The sequence below is a fragment of the Scyliorhinus torazame genome, chromosome 5 (assembly GCF_047496885.1).
Source record: "Scyliorhinus torazame isolate Kashiwa2021f chromosome 5, sScyTor2.1, whole genome shotgun sequence".
Taxonomy (NCBI): Eukaryota; Metazoa; Chordata; class Chondrichthyes; order Carcharhiniformes; family Scyliorhinidae; genus Scyliorhinus; species Scyliorhinus torazame.
The window spans coordinates 98017344-98037033 of NC_092711.1; the positions used below are offsets into that span (position 1 = coordinate 98017344).

Here is a 19690-nt window from a genome sequence, read left to right on the forward strand (position 1 = left end):
AGGTTCATGCGTTCCACTTGTCCTGATGATTCTGGATGATCAGGGCAGTGTCGGTTCCAATCGATGTTCAGTAACCTGCACACCTCCTGGCAAACAGCACCTGTAAAGTGGGTTCCGTTGTCTGAGTCAATGCTAGCTGGTACTCCCCATCTGGGAATATAGTCTTTGCACAGAACTTTGGCTGTATGGTTGGCTGTTGCCCTCCTGGCTGGAGCAGCCTCGACCCATGGAGAGAACGTATCCACTATTACAAGGATGTCAGTGTATCTTTGACATGTAGGAAGGGTGATGTAATCGACCTGTATGTTCTGGAATGGTCCTGCAGGGGCAGGAGCTTTTAGCTGAGGTATTGATATTATAGGTCGTAAGTTCTTTTGACAGGTTACACAGCGGTTTGATACCAATTGTGCATGTTTTTTGAATCTTTGCCACACCAACAATTGAGCCATCATCTGTCCTGGGGCTAAATGTCCCCATGAATGGATCTGTTGGGCCAGAAATGGCATCAGTGCCTGTGGTGCAACTGGTTTATCAGTCTGAACTTGTCTCCAAACATCATCATCATACAACTGGATGCCTGAGTCTAATCATGACCATTTCTCTTCTCGTGTAGTCATGTTGCATTTCACGTAGATCTTGTAATAAATTGGTCACTCCCAATTTTCAGATGTGTCTTGGTTCTGCTGAAAAATCCCACTGGGAGGCAGCTTCCTTTGCTACTCGGTCTGCAAGGGAGTTTCCTTGTGCTTCAATAGCGTTGTCTTGAATATGGACCTTACACTTTAGAATGTATACTTCTTTTGGCAAAGCTATGGCTTCTAGGAGGTCATCATTTCAGCGGTGGGAGTCTGTAACTCGCTGTCTGATAGGGTCATAGAAGCAGAAATCCTGATCACTTTAAAATAAATGTCTTGGATATCCAATTGAAGGACTGGGACATATAGGGCAATCGACTGAGATCTGCAAAATGGGATTAAGTGGAATAGCTCCCAGCCAGCATACATACAGTGGGCCAAATGGCCTCTCTCTTGACCAGAACTTGGAGGTTTTTACTCTGATAGTTGGAGTTTGTTTCTGATGATAATAACCTCTAAGGGACTGGAGTTTAACAGTCTAGATATTGGTGAAATAAATCAGCTGTTTTAAACACGTTGTAAATTTTTGTCTTTCCCGCCTGAGTGTTTAACATCACCTGGCTGGAGCTCAGAAAGGACAATCTCACCTCATAGAATCAGAGAATTTACAGTGCAGAAGGAGGCCATTCGGCCCATCAAGTCTGTACCAGCCCTGGGAAAGAGCATCCTACTTAAGCCCACCCCTCCACCATATCCCAGTAATCCAGTAACCCCACCTAACCTTTTGGACATGAAAGGCAATTTAGCATAGTCAATCCACCTAACCTGCACATCTTTGGAGTGTGGGAGGAAACCGGAGCACCCGGAGGAAACCCATGCAGACACGGGGAGAACTTACAGACTCCGCACAGACAGTGACCCAAGCAGGGAATCGAACCCGGATCCCTGGTGCTGTGAATCAACAGTGCTACCCACTGTGCTACCTTGCCGCCCTTGCATCCAAGCTCCCGGATTGTCTGTCTTTCTCTCCGGGTAAGATTCTGTTTGTCTCTTGTATTTCACTGTGACAGGGCAGCGACCTGCTTGAAGGGAGTCAAACATGGGAATTCTGGGAAAGATGGGCAAGGATTTGGGAGGTGACAACAAGTTCAAAGAGTTTGGAGAGGAGAGGGAGGTTGAAGATGGAGCAGTAATTTGTAAGGATGGCAGGGTCAAGGGTTTGTTTTATTGAGGGGGTGATGATGGCAGATTTGAAGGACAGAGGGACAGTACCTGAAGAGAGAGAAATGTTGACAATATCCATGGACACAGGGTAGTTGGCTGATCAGTAGCTCAGTGGGAATAGATTCGATGGAGCAGGAGCTGGACCTCATGGACAAGATGAGCTCTGAGAGGGCATGAGGGGAGATGAGCGAGAAACTAGAGAAAGATGTAGGTTCAGGGCTCGGGAAAGGATGACATTTAGAGACAGTTTGGTCCGGTGGGCTCGTGGAAGGGAGGGAAGCAGCAGAGGCGACTGATCAGATTTACTGAATCTCAGTCACAAAGAAGCTCCACAAGCTCCTCACACTTCTTGTTGGTGATGAGGATGGAAGAGACAGGGGAGAGCGAGAGTACTTCAAAAGGAACTAACTTGTGACAGAGATATTAAAAAGTTTCAACACACTGCGCATTTAACACAAATCTCATTTATTTGACTTTTAGCCAGAATATTAGCCACTGTAAATGGGCTGGAGTTTGTTATCAGCAGAAAGAGACCCAAATGAACATGGTTCAGTCCTGAATGTGAGCAACAGCAAAATCCAATCACTGTAGTTACTTATGGCCTCGTTGGTGTGTCAGCAGGGCCGATGACTGAGTGAATCTCTTCCCACACTCGGAGCAGGCGAATGGTCTCTCCCCAGTATGAATTCGATAGTGGTTCTGCAGGGTGGATGACTGAGCGAATCCCTTCCCACACTTGGAGCAGATGAATGGCCTCTCCCCAGTGTGAACTCGCTGATGTGCAATGAAGTGAGATGATCGCCTGAACCCAGTCCCGCAGTGAGAGCACCTGAACGGTCTCTCGTCAGTGTGAACACTTTGATGGTGCATCAGTTCGCCAGAACTTTTATAGCACTTCCCGCAGTCTGGACATTGAAACGGTCTCTCATCAGTGTGAACTCGCTGGTGGATCTGCAGAGCGGATGGCTGAGTGAATCTCTTCCCACACTTGGCGCAGACGAATGGCCTCTCCCCAGTGTGAACTCGCTGATGTACAGTTAGGTGAGATGATAGTCTGAACCCAGTCCCGCAGTGAGAGCACCTGAACGGTCTCTCGTCAGTGTGAACACGTTGATGGCACATCAGATCCCCAGATCTTTTATAGCACTTCCCGCAGACTGGACATTGAAACGTTTTCTCATCAGTGTGAACTCGCTGGTGTCTATACAGAGTGGATGGCTGAGTGAATCCCTTCCCACACTTGGAGCAGGTGAATGGTCTATCCCCAGTGTGACTGCGTCGATGAGTTTCCAGCTGGGATGGGTAAGTGAATCCTTTCCCACAGTCCGCACATTTCCACGGTTTCTCCTCAGTGTGACTGCATTTGTGGCTTGTGAGGCCTGATGACTGAGTGAATCCTCGTCCACACACACAACACATGTACGGTTTCTCCCCACTGTGAACGATGCTTTTTCCTTCCATGTTCAAAATCCGCTGATATTCAGGATATGATAAATTGAGGATTCTGTCAGATCCTGATGTGATGCTTGGTTTGAGTTTCCAAACTTTTAAGCCTCCCCTTCGAACACCCTGTGAAACTGATTTAAAACAGAAAATAGGGATTGAGAGAATCCACAAAAACACAAAGGCAGGTTGTGAAATTGAGCCGAATGAATCTGGTCATTTGTGGTGCTGGCAGTAGGAAAAAGTGACCATGAAAACGGCTGGATTGTTAAAAGAACATAAGAACTAGGAGCAGGAATAGGCCATCTGGCCCCTCGAGCCTGCTCCACCATTCAATGAGATCATGGCTGATCTTTTGTGGACTCAGCTCCACTTTCCATCCCGAACACCATAAGAAATAGAAAATCGCTTATTGTCACAAGTAGGCTTCAAATGAAGTTACTGTGAAAAGCCCCTCGTCGCCACATTCCAGCGCCTGCTCGGGGAGGCTGGTACGGGAATTGAACCATGCTGCTGGCCTGCCTTGGTCTGCTTTCAAAGCCAGCGATTTAGCCCTGTACTAAACCCTTAATCCCTTTATTCTTCAAAAAATTATCTATCTTTATCTTAAAAACATTTAATGAAGGAGCCTCTACTGCTTCACTGGGCAAGGAATTCCATAGATTCACAACCCTTTGGGTGAAGAAGTTCCTCCTAAACTCAGTCCTAAATCGGCTTCCCCTTATTTTGAGGCTATGCCCCCTAGTTCTGCTTTCACCCGCCAGTGGAAACAACCTGCCCACATCTATCCTATCTATTCCCTTCATAATTTTATATGTTTCTATAAGATCCCTCCTCATCCTTCTAAATTCCAATGAGTACAGTCCCAATCTACTCAACCTCTCCTCGTAATCCAACCCCTTCAGCTCTGGGATTAACCTAGTGAATCTCCGCTGCACACCCTCCAGTGCCAGTACGTCCTTTCTCAGATAAGGAGACCAAAACTGAACACAATACTCCAGGTGTGGCCTCACTAACACCTTATACAATTGCAGCATAACCTCCCTAGTCTTAAACTCCATCCCTCTCACAATGATGGACAAAATTCCATTTGCCTTCTTAATCACCTGTTGCACCTGTAAACCAACTTTTTGCGACTCATGCACTAGCACACCCAGGTCTCGCTGCACAGCAGCATGTTTTAATATTTTATCATTTAAATAATAATCCTTTTTGCTGAATATTCCTACAAAAATGGATAACCTTACATTGGTCAACATTGTATTCCATCTGCCAGATCCTAGCCCATTCACTTAACCTATCCAAATCCCTCTGGAGACTTCCAGTATCCTCTGCACTTTTTGCTTTACCACTCATCTTAGTGTCATCTGCAAACTTGGACACATTGCCCTTCGTCCCCAAGTCCAAATCATCTATGTAAATTGTGAACAATTGTGGGCCCAACACTGATCCCTGAGGGGCACCACTAGCTACAGATTGCCAACCAGAGAAACACCCATTGATCCCCACTCTTTGCTTTCTATTAATTAACCAATCCTCTATCCATGCTCCTACTTTACCCTTAATGCCATGCATCTTTATCTTATGCAGCAACCTTTTGTGTGGCACCTTGTCAAAGACTTTCTGGAAATCCAGATATACCACATCCATTGGCTCCCCGTTATCTACCGCACTGGTAATGTCCTCAAAAGATTCCACTAAATTAGTTAGGCACGGCCTGCCCTTTATGAACCCATGCTGCGTCTGCCCAATGGGACAATTTCCATCCAGATGCCTTGTTATTTCTTCCTTGATGGTAGATTCCAGCATCTTCTCTGCTACCGAAGTTAAGCTCACTGGCCTATAATTACCCGCTTTCTGCCTACCTCCTATTTAAAACAGTGGTGTCACGTTTGCTAATTTCCAATGTGCCGGGTCCATCTCAGAGTCGAGTGAATTTTGGTAACTTATCACTAGTGCATTTGCAATTTCCCTAGCTGTTTCTTTTAGCACTCTGGGATGCATCCCATCAGGGCCAGGAGACTAGTCTACCTTTAGCCCCATTAGCTTGCCCATCACTACCTCCTGAGTGATAACAATCATCTCATGGTCCTCACCTGTCATAACTTCATTTCTATCAGTCACTGGCATGTTATTTGTGTCTTCCACTGTGAAGACCGACCTAAAAAAACCTGTTCAGTTCCTCAGCCTTTTCCTCATCTCCCATTATTAAATCTCCCTTCTCATCCTCTAAAGGACCAGTATTTATCTTAGCCACTCTTTTTTGATTTATATATTTGTAGAAACTTTTACTATCTGTTTTTATATTCTGAGCAAGTTTACTCTCATAATCTATCTTACTCTTCTTTCTAGCTTTTTTAGTAGCTTTCTGTTGCCCTGTAAAGATTTCCCAGTCCTCTAGACTTCCACTAATCTTTGCCGCTTTGTATGCTTTTTCCTTCAATTTCATACTCTCCCTTATTTCCTTAGAACTCAACGGTCAATGTTCCCTCTTTCTACCATCCTTGCTTTTTGTTGGTATATACCTTTGCTGGGTATTGTGAAAAATTGCTTGGAAGGTTCTCCACTATTCCTCAACTGTTTCACCATAAAGTCTTTGCTCCCAGTCTACCTTAGCTCTCATCCCATTGTAATCTCCTTTGTTTAAGCACAAAACACTAGTGTTTGATTTTACCTTCTCACCCTCAATCTGTATTTTAAATTCCACCATATTGTGATCGCTCCTTCCGAGAGGATCCCTAACTATGAGATCCTGAATCAATCTTGTCTCATTACACAGGACCAGATCTAGGATCGCTTGTTCCCTCGCAGGTTCCATTACATACTGTTCTAGGAAACTATCGCGGATACATTCTATAAACTCCTCCTCAAGGCTGCCTTGACCAACCTGGTTAAACCAATCGACATGTAGATTAAAATCTCCCAAGATAACTGCTGTACCATGTCTACATGCATCAGTTATTTCTTTGTTTATTGCCTGCCCCACCATAATGTTACTATTTGGTGGCCGAAAGACTACTCCTATCAGTGACTTTTTCGCCTTACTATTCCTGATTTCCACCCAAACGGATTTAACCTTATCCTCCATAGCACCGATATCATCCCTTACTATTGCCCGGATGTCATCCTTAAATAACAGAGCTACACCACCTCCTTTACCATCCACTCTGTCCTTCCAAATAGTTTGATACCCTCAGATATTTAACTCCCAGTCAAGACCATCCTTTAACCATGTTTCAGTAATGGCCACTAAATCATAGTCATTCACGATGATTTGTGCTATTTACCTTCTTCCGAATACTACGAGCATTCAGGTAAAGTACACTTATGATGCCTTTAATACCTGTTTTGAATCTTAACACCTCGATCAGTAACCTCTCCCAAGTTATATTTCCTCTTAACTTTTCTCCTAATTTTCCTTGTCGTTGAACCCATATCTTCATGTAACAACCTGCCGCGTCGCTTACCATTTACGTTTTTACTTCCCGTTTTATTCCTTTTAGTATTACTGGGCCTATTCACTGAGCTCCCCTCAGTCACTGTACCTTCTGTCGCCCTTTTTGATTTTTGACTATGGCTTCTCTGCCTTACACTTTCCCCCTTACTGTATTTTGTTTCTGTCCCTGTTTTACTACCTTCCGATTTCCTGCATCGGTTCCCATCCCCCTGCCGCATTAGTTTAAACCCTCCCCAACAGCTCTAGCAATGGTGTCCCCCTAGGACATCAGTTCCAGTCCTGTCCAGGAGCGGACCGTCCGGTTTGTACCGGTCCCAACCCCCCCCAGAACCGGTACCAATACCCCAGGAATTTGAATTCCTCCCTCGTGCACCATCTCTCGAGCCACGCATTCATCCTATCTATCCTGACATTCCTACTCTGACTATCATGTGGGACTGGTAGCAATCCTGAGATTACTACCTTTGAGGTCCTACTTTTTAGTTTAACTCCTAACTCCCTTAATTCAGCTTGTAGGACCCCGTCCCATTTTTTACCTATATCGTTGGTGCCTATGTGCACCATGACAACTTGCTGTTCACCTCTCCACCCCCCCCCCCCCCAACCCCCCCCCCCCCCACCCAAGAATGTCCTGCAGCCGCTCCGAGACATCCTTGACCCTTGCACCAGGGAGGCAACATAGCATCCTGGCGTCTCGATTGCGTCCGCAGAACCGCCTGTTCCCCTTACGATTGAGTCCCCTATCACTATAGCCCTGCCATTTTTCTTCCTGCCCCGCTGCACAGCAGAGCCAGCCACGGTGCCATGAACCTGGCTGCTGATGCCTTCCCCTGGTGAGCCATCCCCCTCAACAGTATCCAAAGCGGTATATCTGTTTTGCAGGGAAATGACCACGGGGGACACCTGCACTGTCTTCCTACTCTTGCTGTCTTTTGGTCACCCATTTTCTATCTCCCTCAGTACCAACTCACTAAACGTGCTATCCACGACATCCTCAGCATCGCGGATGCTCCAAAATGAGTCCATCTGCAGCTCCAGAGCTGTCATGCGGTCTAACAGGAGCTCTTTGGGAGGAGAGAGAACGAGGTGAAGAGGGATTTTATATATTGACAAGACATATTAAGAGAGTAGTTGGCAAAGTAACTTCGATCTTGAGCTTCATAAACAGTAATATTGATACCGCAACAGAAAAGCTATGCTTCTGGTGGTACGGAGGTTAGCACTGCTACTTCAGAGCGCGAGGGACCCGGGTTCAATTCCGGCCTTGGTGACTGTGTGTGTGGAGTTTGCACTTTCTCACCGTGTCTGCGTGGGTTTCCACCTGGTGCTCAGGTTTCCTCCAACAGTCCAAAGAAGAGCAAGTTAGGTGGATTGGCCTTGATAAATTGCCCCTTAGTGTCCAGGGATGAGTAGGTTAGGTGGGGCTATGGGGTTACAGGGACAGGGTAGGGGTGTGGGCTTAGGCAGGGTGCCCTTTCAGAGAATCAGTGCCGACCTGATGGCATAATGGCCCCCTTCTGCACTGTAGGAATTCTATGGTTCTAATTCTATTCTATGAATCTTTATAAAGCTCTGGTCACCACTCTTCAGGAAGGATCTGAAGGTTCTTGGAGAAAGTGCAGAGGAGATTTCCCAGAATGGTTCCAGCAGAGAAGGTTGAGGGGAGATTTGATTCAGGTACACAAGATTATGCCAGGTTTCCATCGGGTGGACAAAGAAACTCTTGTTTCCATTCACTGGTCGTACAAGCAGTTGGGACACAGATTTAAAGTGTTGGGTAAAACCTGGATTGAACTAAATAAGATCCTGAGGGGTCTTGACAGGGTGGATGTGGAGAGGATGTTTCCTCTTGTGGGAGAATCTGGAACAAGGGGGTCAAGGTTGCAAAATAATGGGGCACCCATTTCAGATGGGGATAATGATTTTTTTCTCTTGAGGGATGGAAGACAGGGGGTGGCACAGTGGTTAGCACTGCTGCCTCACAGCACCAGGGACACAGGTTCACGTCCGACCCTGGGTGACTCTGTGGAGTTTGCACGTTCTCATCGTGTCTGTGTGGGTATCCTCGGGGTGCTCCGGTTTCCTCACACAGTTCAAAGATTTGCAGGTTAGGTGCTAAATTGCCCCTTCATCTCCAACGATGTGCACGTTGGGTGGGATATGTGGATGGGGTAGGGTGGGATGGGTGGGGTGTTTTTTCAGAGGGTTAGTGCTGACTTGGGCTCCTTCTGCATTGTAGGGATTCTGTGACTTAGAACTTGTGTCCTTAAAATGCAGTGGAAGTCAAGCTCTTGAATATTTTTAAGGCAGAGATGGATAGCTTCTTGATAAGCAAAGGGGTGAAAGATTATCGGGGTCGGCAGGAATGTGGAGTTGAGGTTAAAATTATTGAATGATGGAGCAGGCTCAAGGGGCCAACTCCTAGTTTGTGTGTTAGGAGCAGGCTCAAGGGGCGACTCCTACTCTGTATGCAAGGAGCAGGTTCGAGAGACCGACTCCTGATGTGTATGTAAGGAGCAGGGTCGAGGGGCCAAGTGGCCTGCTTCTACTTTGTATGGAAACATGCAGGTACAGCAGGCGGTAAAGAAGGCAAATGGTTTGTTGGCCTTCATAGCAAGAGGGTTTGAGTCGAAGAGCAGGGATGTCTTGCTGCAATTATACAGGGCCTTGGTGAGACCACACCTTGGTGTCCTTATCGGAGGAAAAATGATCGACTGTCACAAGTAGGCTTACATGAACACTGCAATAAAGTTCCTGTGAAAAGCCCCTAGTCGCCACACTCAAGCTTCTGTTCAGGTACACTGAGCGAGAATTCAGAACGTCCAATTCACCTCGCAAGCACATGTTTCGGGACTTGTGGGAGGAAACCGGAGCACCTGGAGGAAACCCACGCAGACACATGAAGAATGTGCAGACTCCGCCCATTCAGTGACCCAAGCCGGGAAACAAACCCGGGTCCCTGGCGCTGTGAAACAATGGTGCTAACCACTGTGCTATCGTGCCGATTAGAGAGCTGGCATGGACTCAATGGACCTAATGCTTTTCTCTGTATGATTTGTTTGTGTAATCTAGTTTTGTAATTTAACCCCAGTGGGTGTTCAGATATCACTCAGGCAAATCTGTGCTACACTCCCTCCGAGGCCATTCTACCCTTCCTCAGGTTTGTTGCCCAGAACTGAACACAGTTCTCCAGGTTTGGCCTAACCAGGGTTTGTGAATGTCGGGGCTTTTCCAGTCACACTGAGACCTGAAATCTTCCCTCACAGACAGAACAGACAAACCTTTTACCTTCCACACCCAGATGCTGCTGATATTCAGTTTCTGGTGAATCAAGTGACTCTATCAGATCGCGATGTGACGTTTGGTTTGCGTTTCCCGTCTGTTAAACCTCCACTTCCAGTATCCTGTAAATTTACAGAAACCTCACTGTCAGTTTAGGATAGAAATTCAAAACATTCTCTCCTCACCAAGTTTGATTAAATGTATTCCTGGAGGTTTGATCACATGACCTGCCCCCATCCTCCAGCCATTAATCGGTCAACACATCCATCCTTGTGACACACTGCCTTCCTCGGTCAATTGGGAAGCAAAAGGACTCATTACCTTACAGGACAGTGATTGACTGTCAGCCAAATAACCTTTACCCCATTTTCAATATTTTTATATCCACTGAAGAGAAATGTTCAAAGAAAATTACATTAAAATCTTCTTTACTGTCGTAATGATTTCCCAGACACGATTCTCACCAAGACAGAAGGTTACATTTGAATTCATTTAAAGTCTATTGAAGACCCTGAAACAATTGTTGGTTGTTGCAAAGTCCCACCTGATGCACTCATGTCCTTCAGTGAAGGAAATCTTCTATCCTTACCTGGTCTGGCCTACATGTGACTCCAGATCCACAGTCAGCTGGTTGACTCTCTGAGATGCTCTCTGAGATACACTCAGTTGAAGGGCAATTAGGGATGGGCAGCAAATGCCGGCTCAGCCAGCGACACCCTCATCCCAAGAACACATAAAGGAAAGTCAGCAGTTAGAAAGGCAAATGCAATGTTCGCATTCATTTCAAGAGAGCTACAATACAGGGCGAATGGGGATGAGAAACATATCAGCCATGATCGAATGGCAGAGCAAACTCCAAAACTCGATGGGCTAAATGGTCTAATTCTGCTTCTTTATCTTTTTTTTAATGAGGGGATCTCATAGAAACATTTGTAAAAAAATTGTTGGTATCCATCCCAGACCTGGATACAGATCAATTGATTCTTGGAGGAGACTTCAATTGTATTCTGGATCCTAAATGGACTGGTCCAAGCTGATTCAACCACTACAAAAACATGAAAAAGGAATGAAAGCAGACAGACACCCGGCATCGACCCTGACACCAGAAACGACAACAGCAAACCCAGCAAAAGATTTTTTTAAACTGTTCCCATCAGTAGATTGTATAAGGATTACGGGACACAGATTTAAGATTGTGAACAAGATCTACAGGGGAGAAAGAAGGTAGTCATTTTATACAGTGAGTGATAATGATATGGAACTCAATGCTTACACACAAAGGTCGATAATCTCCAGATCCAGATCCTCCCACTCATTGAAACGTCTCCCGACAAAGATGACAAACGCGCATGCGCCCTGGTGCACATCCAATAAAGATGGCGGCCGTTAACCTGAGCCGAACATGAGGAGTTGCAGCTCCGCTCGGTACAAATGGGGTCCCGGAAACTCTTTTCCGAGGATCGCAGCACCGAATGGTGCTGTCAGAATTTGATGTGAGGATTGGTTGTGAGTTTCCTGTCTGCGTATCCCTTTCTAAGCCACTGTGAAAGAAGTTTACAAAGGGATCACTGTCAGTCCAGAAATGAAATTCAGGAAAGATAAAAATTTCTCCTGGTTTGAGTTTGCTGTGTGTAAATCCTCCCCTACTAATCCCCTGTAAAAGGAGTTTCCAAAATTAATCACTATCAGTCCAGGATAGAAATCCACAACATTCTCCCCTCCTGCTTCCTGGTCCAGGATGACCGCTCCCCCCCCCCCCCCCCCCCCCCCGGCGCTGCACAGTGACCCTCTTGTCATCAGCAGTCCCCTGATTTGAGGGTGACATCTACTCAGGGTTATGAATTTCTACCCTGGGTCCTCATGTGGCTGAACAGAGCTGGGACACATGGGACAGGATGTCTAACAAGACAGTGAAATCCGGAGAGCAGGATTTGCTTCCTTTTCTTTCCATCTCTGCCACCGCTTTGCATCATCAATAAGACATTGAGACTCAAGGACTAATCCAGGTTGATGGACAAGTTGTCTCCATTCTGAACAATGGGGAACAAACTCCTCCCACTCATTGAAACATCACCCCTGACAAAGATGACAAACGCGCATGCGCCCTGATGTACATCCAATAAAGATGGCGGCCGTTAACCTGCGCCAATCATGAGGAGCTGCAGCTCCGCTCGGTACAAATGGGGACCCGGAAACTCTTTTCCGAGGATTGCAGCTTACAACAGCTTTTCACAACGTTTTCGCCCACCCCTGCAATCTCTTGCTTCCTCCATATTATGAAGCACATCTTACCAATTTTGGAATTCACGAAGAACGGAGAATTTGGCACTCATCCAAAACTCCATTCATGGTAGCGATGTGAACGGAGAATTACGGCCGTTGTTTCTGTAAGGCTATTACTGGGGTAAAAGAAAAGAAAGAATTTGAATTGTACTTTTGTGTTTGTATTGAGATCTTTCCAACCTTCTTTCTCCAGTATAATATAGTTAATTTTTCTTTGATTCTTAGTATTAAAAGTTAGGGCAGCATGGGAGCACAGTGAGTAGCACAGTTGTTTCACAGCTCCAGGGTTCCAGGTTTGATTCCCGGCTTAGGTCACTGTCTGTGCGGTGTCTGTACGTCCTCCCCTTGTCTCCGTGAGTTTCGTCCGGGTGCTCCCGTTTCCTCCCAGTCAAAAGATGCGCAGTTTAGGTGGATTGGTCATGATCAATTGCCCTGAGTGTCCAAGCTTCTGGGGTTAGGGTGGAGGCGTGGCCTTGAGTGGGGTTCTCTTTCTAAGGGCCGGTGGGCCAAATGGCCTCCTTCAGCACTGTAAATTCAATGAAGATGCCCTTCGACATCGCCATTACCCACACTGCGCATGCTTCAATCACAGCGTGTCCCGCCCCTCATTCACTCCGATTGTTTGGAGGACCAGCCGCCCTGACTCGGTCCTCCAGACCGCCACTCCTCTTCCTATTGGTCAGGAGCTGCCGTCAATCACTCGGGCATTGTGACAGTTTCAGATGGTGAATGCGGCCATAGGCTCAGGCTGACTCGCTGATTGTCCAATAATAATGATGTGGAGATGCCGGCGTTGGACTGGGGTGAGCACAGAACGAAGTCTTACAACACCAGGTTAAAGTCCAACAGGTTTGTTTCGATGTCACTAGCTTTCGGAGCGCTGCTCCTTCCTCAGGTGAATTAAGAGGTCTGTTCCAGAAACACATATATAGACAAATTCAAAGATGCCAAACAATGCTAGGAATGTGACCATTAGCAGGTGATTAAACCTTTACAGATCCAGAGATGGGGTAACCCCAGGTTAAAGAGGTGTGAATTGTCTCAAGCCAGGACAGTTGGTAGGATTTCGCAGGCCAGATGGTGGGGGATGAATGTAATGTGACATGAATCCCAGGTCCCGGTTGAGGCCGTACTCCTGTGTGCGGAACTTGGCTATAAGTTTCTGCTCGGCGATTCTGCGTTGTCGCGGGTCCTGAAGGCCGCCTTGGAGAACGCTTACCCGGAGATCAGAGGCTGAATGCCCTTGACTGCTGAAGTGTTCCCCGACTGGAAGGGAACATTCCTGCCTGGTGATTGTTGCGCGATGTCCGTTCATTCGTTGTCGCAGCGTCTGCATGGTCTCGCCAATGTACCACGCTTCGGGACATCCTTTCCTGCAGCGTATGAGGTAGACAACGTTGGCCGAGTCGCACGAGTATGTACCGCGTACCTAGTGGGTGGTGTTCTCACGTGTAATAGTGGTATCCATGTTGATGATCTGGCACGTCTTGCAGAGATTACCATGACAGGGTTGTGTGGTGTCGTGGTCACTGTTCTGAAGACTGGGTAGTTTGCTGCAAACAATGGTTCGTTTGAGGTTGCACAGTTACCCGCAGATCCGACCAAGGAACACATCCGCCAACTTAACAGACTGATCAAGACCTTGGATCCAGATCTTCAGAGCACCCTACGTGCTCTCATCCCACGTACTCCCCGCATTGGAGATCTCTACTGCCTCCCAAAAATACATAAGGCCAACACACCAGGCCGCCCTGTCGTTTCAGGCAATGGGACCCTTTGTGAGAACCTCTCTGGCTACATCGAGGGCATCTTGAAACCCATCGTACAAGGTACACCTAGCTTCTGTCGCGACACGACGGACTTCCTACAGAAACTCAGCACCCATGGACCAGTTGAACCAGGAACATTCCTCGTCACAATGGACGTCTCGGCACTCTACACCAGCATCCCCCATGACGACGGCATTGCTGCAATAGCCTCAGTACTCAACACCGACAAATGCCAATCTCCAGACGCAATTCTGCAACTCATCCGCTTCATTCTGGATCACAACGTCTTCATCTTCGACAACAAGTTCTTCATTCAGATGCACGGAACAGCCATGGGGACCAAATTCGCACCCCAATACGCCAACATCTTCAGGCACAAGTTTGAACAGGACCTACTCACCGCACAGGACCTTCAACCGATGTTATACACCAGATACATCGATGACATTTTTTTCCTTTGGACCCACGGCGAAGAATCACTGAAACGACTACACAATGACATTAATAAGTTCCATCCAACCATCAGACTCACCATGGACTACTCTCCAAAATCAGTTGCATTCTTGGACACACTCGTCTCCATCAAGGACGGTCACCTCAGCACTTCGCTTTACCGCAAACCCACGGATAACCTCATGATGCTCCACTTCTCCAGCTTCCACCCTAAACACATTAAAGAAGCCATCCCCTATGGACAAGCTCTCCGTATACACAGGATCTGCTCAGACGAGGAGGAGCGTAACAGACATCTACAGACGTTGAAAGATGCCCTCGTACGAACGGGATATGGCACTCGACTCATCGATCGACAGTTCCAACACGCCACAGCGAAAAACCGGACCGACCTCCTCAGAAGACAAACATGGGACACAACCGACAGAATACCCTTCGTCATCCAGTACTTCCCCGGAGCGGAGAAACTACGTCATCTTCTTCACAGCCTTCAGCACGTCATTGATGACGATAAACATCTTGCCAAGGTCATCCCCACACCCCCACTACTTGCCTTCAAACAACCGCGCAACCTCAAACGAACCATTGTTTGCAGCAAACTACCCAGTCTTCAGAACAGTGACCACGACACCACACAACCCTGTCATGGTAATCTCTGCAAGACGTGCCAGATCATTGACATGAATACCACTATTACACGTTAGAACACCACCCACCAGGTACGCGGTACATACTCGTGCGACTCGGCCAACGTTGTCTACCTCATACGCTGCAGGAAAGGATGTCCCGAAGCGTGGTACATTGGCGAGACCATGCAGACGCTGCGACAACGAATGAACGGACATCGCGCAACAATCACCAGGCAGGAATGTTCCCTTCCAGTCGGGGAACACTTCAGCAGTCAAGGGCATTCAGCCTCTGATCTCCGGGTAAGCGTTCTCCAAGGCGGCCTTCAGGACCCGCGACAACGCAGAATCGCTGAGCAGAAACTTATAGCCAAGTTCCGCACACATGAGTGCGGCCTCAACCGGGACCTGGGATTCATGTCGCATTACATTCATCCCCCACCATCTGGCCTGCGAAATCCTACCAACTGTCCTGGCTTGAGACAATTCACACCTCTTTAACCTGGGGTTACCCCATCTCTGGATCTGTAAAGATTTAATCACCTGCTAATGGTCGCATTCCTAGCATTGTTTGGCATCTTTGAATTTGTCTATATATGTGTTTCTGGAACAGACCTCTTCATTCACCTGAGGAAGGAGCAGCGCTCCGAAAGCTAGTGACATCGAAACAAACCTGTTGGACTTTAATCTGGTGTTGTAAGACTTCGTACTGTCCAATAATAAGTGAGAGTCACTGGGATCCTGAAGCACCTCCTCTGACACGTCATCAAGGTGGCCCCTCAGCTCCGCTAAACAAAGATGGCGGCCGTGGAACTGGGCCTGACACCCGATAAAAGCTCCGCAGCTACAAACACTGGACTTGCAAAGTCTTATTCCGGCCTTCTGACCAGCAGGGAGAGTTTATGGCGCCTTCACTCCCTCCCCACCTCGACTCCCGGCTCCATTCCTCCCTCTGCCTTACCGCCCGAAACAACCACTCCCGCACTCGCAGACCTCCGAGCAAAGTGACATTGCGCATGCTCGTTACACCCAACCATGCGTCTGCGCACTGGGCTCCTGTGCAGTGAATAGGGCACATTCACAGCCGCAGTGAATGTTGGGTGATAGCCGCACCATTTTCACCACAAGCAGTAAATACAAAGTAACTTCGTTACCAATTGATAAAAATAATCAAACAAATTATTGTCAATAGGTAATCTGCTATTTTCCATTTCTCAAAATTATTAAATGCTTCTCTCCTGTGGAACAATACAGAACTTAAGGAGTTCTTTCCCCAATGGGTCCTTCCTCTCTCCTCCCCAGAGGATGCAAACTCTTGCTGGATTCAATCCCAGAATCAGTAATTCCTCTATCTTCTTCCTCTTGCTCGTGATACTGAATGTTCAATGTTTTCTAGAATGATCCAGCACAGATGTCACTCGGCACACCATGTCTGTCCTGACCCTGTACAAGAGCTGCCACTTTTCCTGGTTAAATTCCATTTGCCACTGTTCTGCCCACCTGTATCATCCTGTAATTTAAGGCTTTTCTCCTCGCTAGTTACCACACCAACAATTTTCCATCTGCAAACTTATCGATCATACCTCCACATATTTCAAGACCTCGATTTTATATAATTACTATTGGTGACTGAGGATGCACCAGGATCTCCATCAGCACCTGAACCTGTGCTTCCTTCCTTCGAGAGCTTTAATAGCTCTGGAGAAACAATGCTGAAAAAGCTGGTGTTCTGGTTGGCTAATAAGTGGGTGCTGCCTTGTCTGTCTCTGAATTTACTCCACTCCTGTTCACTCCCCACTTATGTAATACGCATTGACCGTAATGACTGGGAAGAGTTTAGAACATAGAACAGTACAGCACAGTTCAGGCCCTTCGGCCCACGATGTTGTGCCAACCATTTATCCTAATCTCAGATCAACCTAACCTTCAATTTACTGCTGTCCATGTGCCAAAAGTCCCGAATGTTTCTGACTCCACCACCTCTGCTGGCAGTGCATTCCACCCACCCACCACTTTCAGTGTAAAGAACCTACCTCTTACATCTCCCCTATACCTTCCTCCAATCACCTTAAAATTATGTCTCCTTGTGACAGCCATTTCTGTCCTGAGGAAAAGTCTCTGGCTATCCACTCTATCCATGCTTCCCATTATCTTGTACACCTCTATCAAGTCACCTCTTTTCCTTCTTCGCTCCAGTGAGGAAAGCCCTCGCTTACTAAACCTTTCTTCATAAGGAATGCCCTCCAGTCCAGGCAGCATCTTGGTAAATCTCCCCTGTACCCTCTGCAAAGCATTCATATCCTTCCTGTCTTCTATTGGCCAGCCAATTCTGTATCCAGACAGCCACATTTCCCTGTGTCCCCATGCCCCCTAACTTTATGAATGAGCCTACCATGGGGAAACTGTCTCACTGAAATCCATATACACCATATCCACTGCCCGACCTTCATCAACGTGTCTCGTCACATCCTCAAAGAATTCAATGAGGCTTGTGAGGCACGACCTGCCCCTCACAAAGCCATGCTGACTATCTTTAATCAAACTATGGTTTTCTAAATAATCATAAACCCTATCTCTCAGAATCCACTGCAGTACTTTGCTCACCACAGACGTAAGACTGATGGGCCTCTAATTCCCAGGGATTTCCCTATTCCCTTTCTTGAACAGGGTCACAACATTTGCCTCCCTCCAATCATCTGGTACTACTGCAGTGGAGAGCGAGGACGCAAAGATCATCGCCAACGGTGCAGCAATCTCCTCCCTCGCTTCCCGTAGTAACCTTGGGTAAATCCCGTCTGGCACAGGGGACTTATCTATCTTGATGCTTTTCAAATTTTCCAGCACATCCTCCTTCTTAATGTCAACCTGTTCGTGTCTATTAACCTGGTTAACACTGCTCTTATGAGCAAGAAGGTCCCTCTCTCTCGTGAATGCTGAAGCAAAATATTCATTTAGGGCCTCCCCATCTCCTCAGACTCTAGGCACAAGTTCCCTCCACTATCCCTGATCGGTCCTACTCTCACTCTGATCATCCTCTTATTTCTCACATAAGTGTAGAACGCCTTGGTGTTTTCCCTAATCCTTCCCACCAGGGCTTTTTCATGCCCCCTTCTCAGTCCATTTTTGAGTTGCTTCCTGGCTACCTTGTAACCCTCTAGAGCCGTGCTAGATCCTTGCTTCCTCAACCTTACATAAGCTTTGTTCTTCCTCTTGACTAGCAACTCCATTTCACTTGTCATCCAAGACTCATTCACCTTACCATTCCTTCCTCGTCTCAGTGGGACAAAACTATCCAGCATTCGCAGCAAGTGCTCCTTAAACAACCCCCACATTACTGTTGTGCATTTCCCAAGAACAATTGTTCCCACTTTATGCTCCTCAGCTCCTATCGAATAGCTGCCAATCAGTCACTATAGTGACAACATGCCCACCAAACTGCATCATTAGGGCACCATGGTAGCACAGTGGTTAGCACCGTTGCTTCAGAATCCCAGGTTCCCATGTTCGATTCCCACTTGGGTCACTTTCTGTGCGGAGTCTGTGCATTCTCCCCAAAAGACCTGCTTGTTAGGTGAATTAGTCACCCGAACAGGCGCCAGAGTGTGGCGACTGGGGGATTTTCACAGTAACTTCATTACAGTGATAATGTAAGCCTACGTATGACAATAATAAAGATTATTATTATTACTTTTGAGTTCCAATGCCTCAATGAAGAGGCAGAGAGTAACAGAGAGGGATCTCTGCCAAAGATGTGCGGGTCGAGAAACACCTTCTCCAATCGCAAAAAGACCACAAGAGAAAACACATGACTCTGAGGAGATGTCATCCTCGAAATGAGGAACAGCCAACAACAGAGGAGGAGCAGGTCATGAAGGTGTGACAGTCGATGGGACTGTGTGTTTGAACAGTTCAGCTGGAATGCCATCCTTGCTAGGTGCCTTTCTGCTTGCTCAACAATCAATGGCCTTTCCCAGTTCAAGTGATGAGGATTTCTTGTCCAACTCAACCATGACAGGAAGCTGCAGTCAAAGAGACTGGGAGGAGTCCTTCTCACAGGGGTACAGCTCACAGTCTTGTTCAACCCAGCGGGATATGTGTACATCTGTTGGTGAGAACTTCACCCAAATCCATAATCAGGGCAGCACGGCGGCGCAGTGGTTAGCACCGCTGCCTCACGGCACCGGTCCCTGGTTCGATCCTGGCTCCGAGTCAATCTCCGTGTGGAGTTTGCACATTAGAACATAGAACATTACAGCACAGTACAGGCCCTTCAGCCCTCGATGTTGCGCCGACCTGTGAAACCATTCTAAAGCCCATCTACACTATTCCCTTGTCGTCCATATGTCTACCCAATGACCATTTGAATGCCCTTAGTGTTGGCGAGTCCACTACTGTTGCAGACAGGCATTCCACGCCCTTACTACTCTCTGAATAAAGAACCTAGCTCTGACATCTGTCTTATATCTATCTCCCCTCAATTTAAAGCTATGTCCCCTCGTGCAAGATATCATCATCAGAGGAAAAAGGCTCTCACTGTCCTCCCTATCCAATCCTCTGATCATCTTGCATGCCTCAATT

The 19690-nt window shown here is 47.1% G+C and overlaps 2 protein-coding genes and 1 long non-coding RNA gene across 7 annotated transcripts in view; 1 reads left to right on the top strand and 2 right to left on the bottom strand.

The window, feature by feature from the left end:
- The window catches only part of LOC140421519 (uncharacterized), a 331613-nt gene that overhangs the window by 140250 nt on the left and 171673 nt on the right, over window positions 1-19690 (top strand). The gene's annotated exons all lie outside the window — the stretch shown is intronic.
- Window positions 1-19690, bottom strand: part of LOC140419111 (uncharacterized) — a 69366-nt gene that overhangs the window by 19950 nt on the left and 29726 nt on the right. The window lies entirely within an intron of this gene.
- LOC140419113 (uncharacterized) lies at window positions 2248-16119 on the bottom strand. Of its 4 annotated transcripts, none has more exons than XR_011945542.1 (4): window positions 16074-16119; window positions 12274-12380; window positions 9988-10103; window positions 2248-3376 (listed from the first exon to the last, which is right to left on the bottom strand). It is a non-coding gene; the product is annotated as an uncharacterized lncRNA (long non-coding RNA). The 4 variants fall into 4 exon arrangements; XR_011945540.1 differs by lacking the exon at window positions 16074-16119 and adding an exon at window positions 15786-15868; XR_011945541.1 differs by lacking the exon at window positions 16074-16119 and adding an exon at window positions 12831-13145.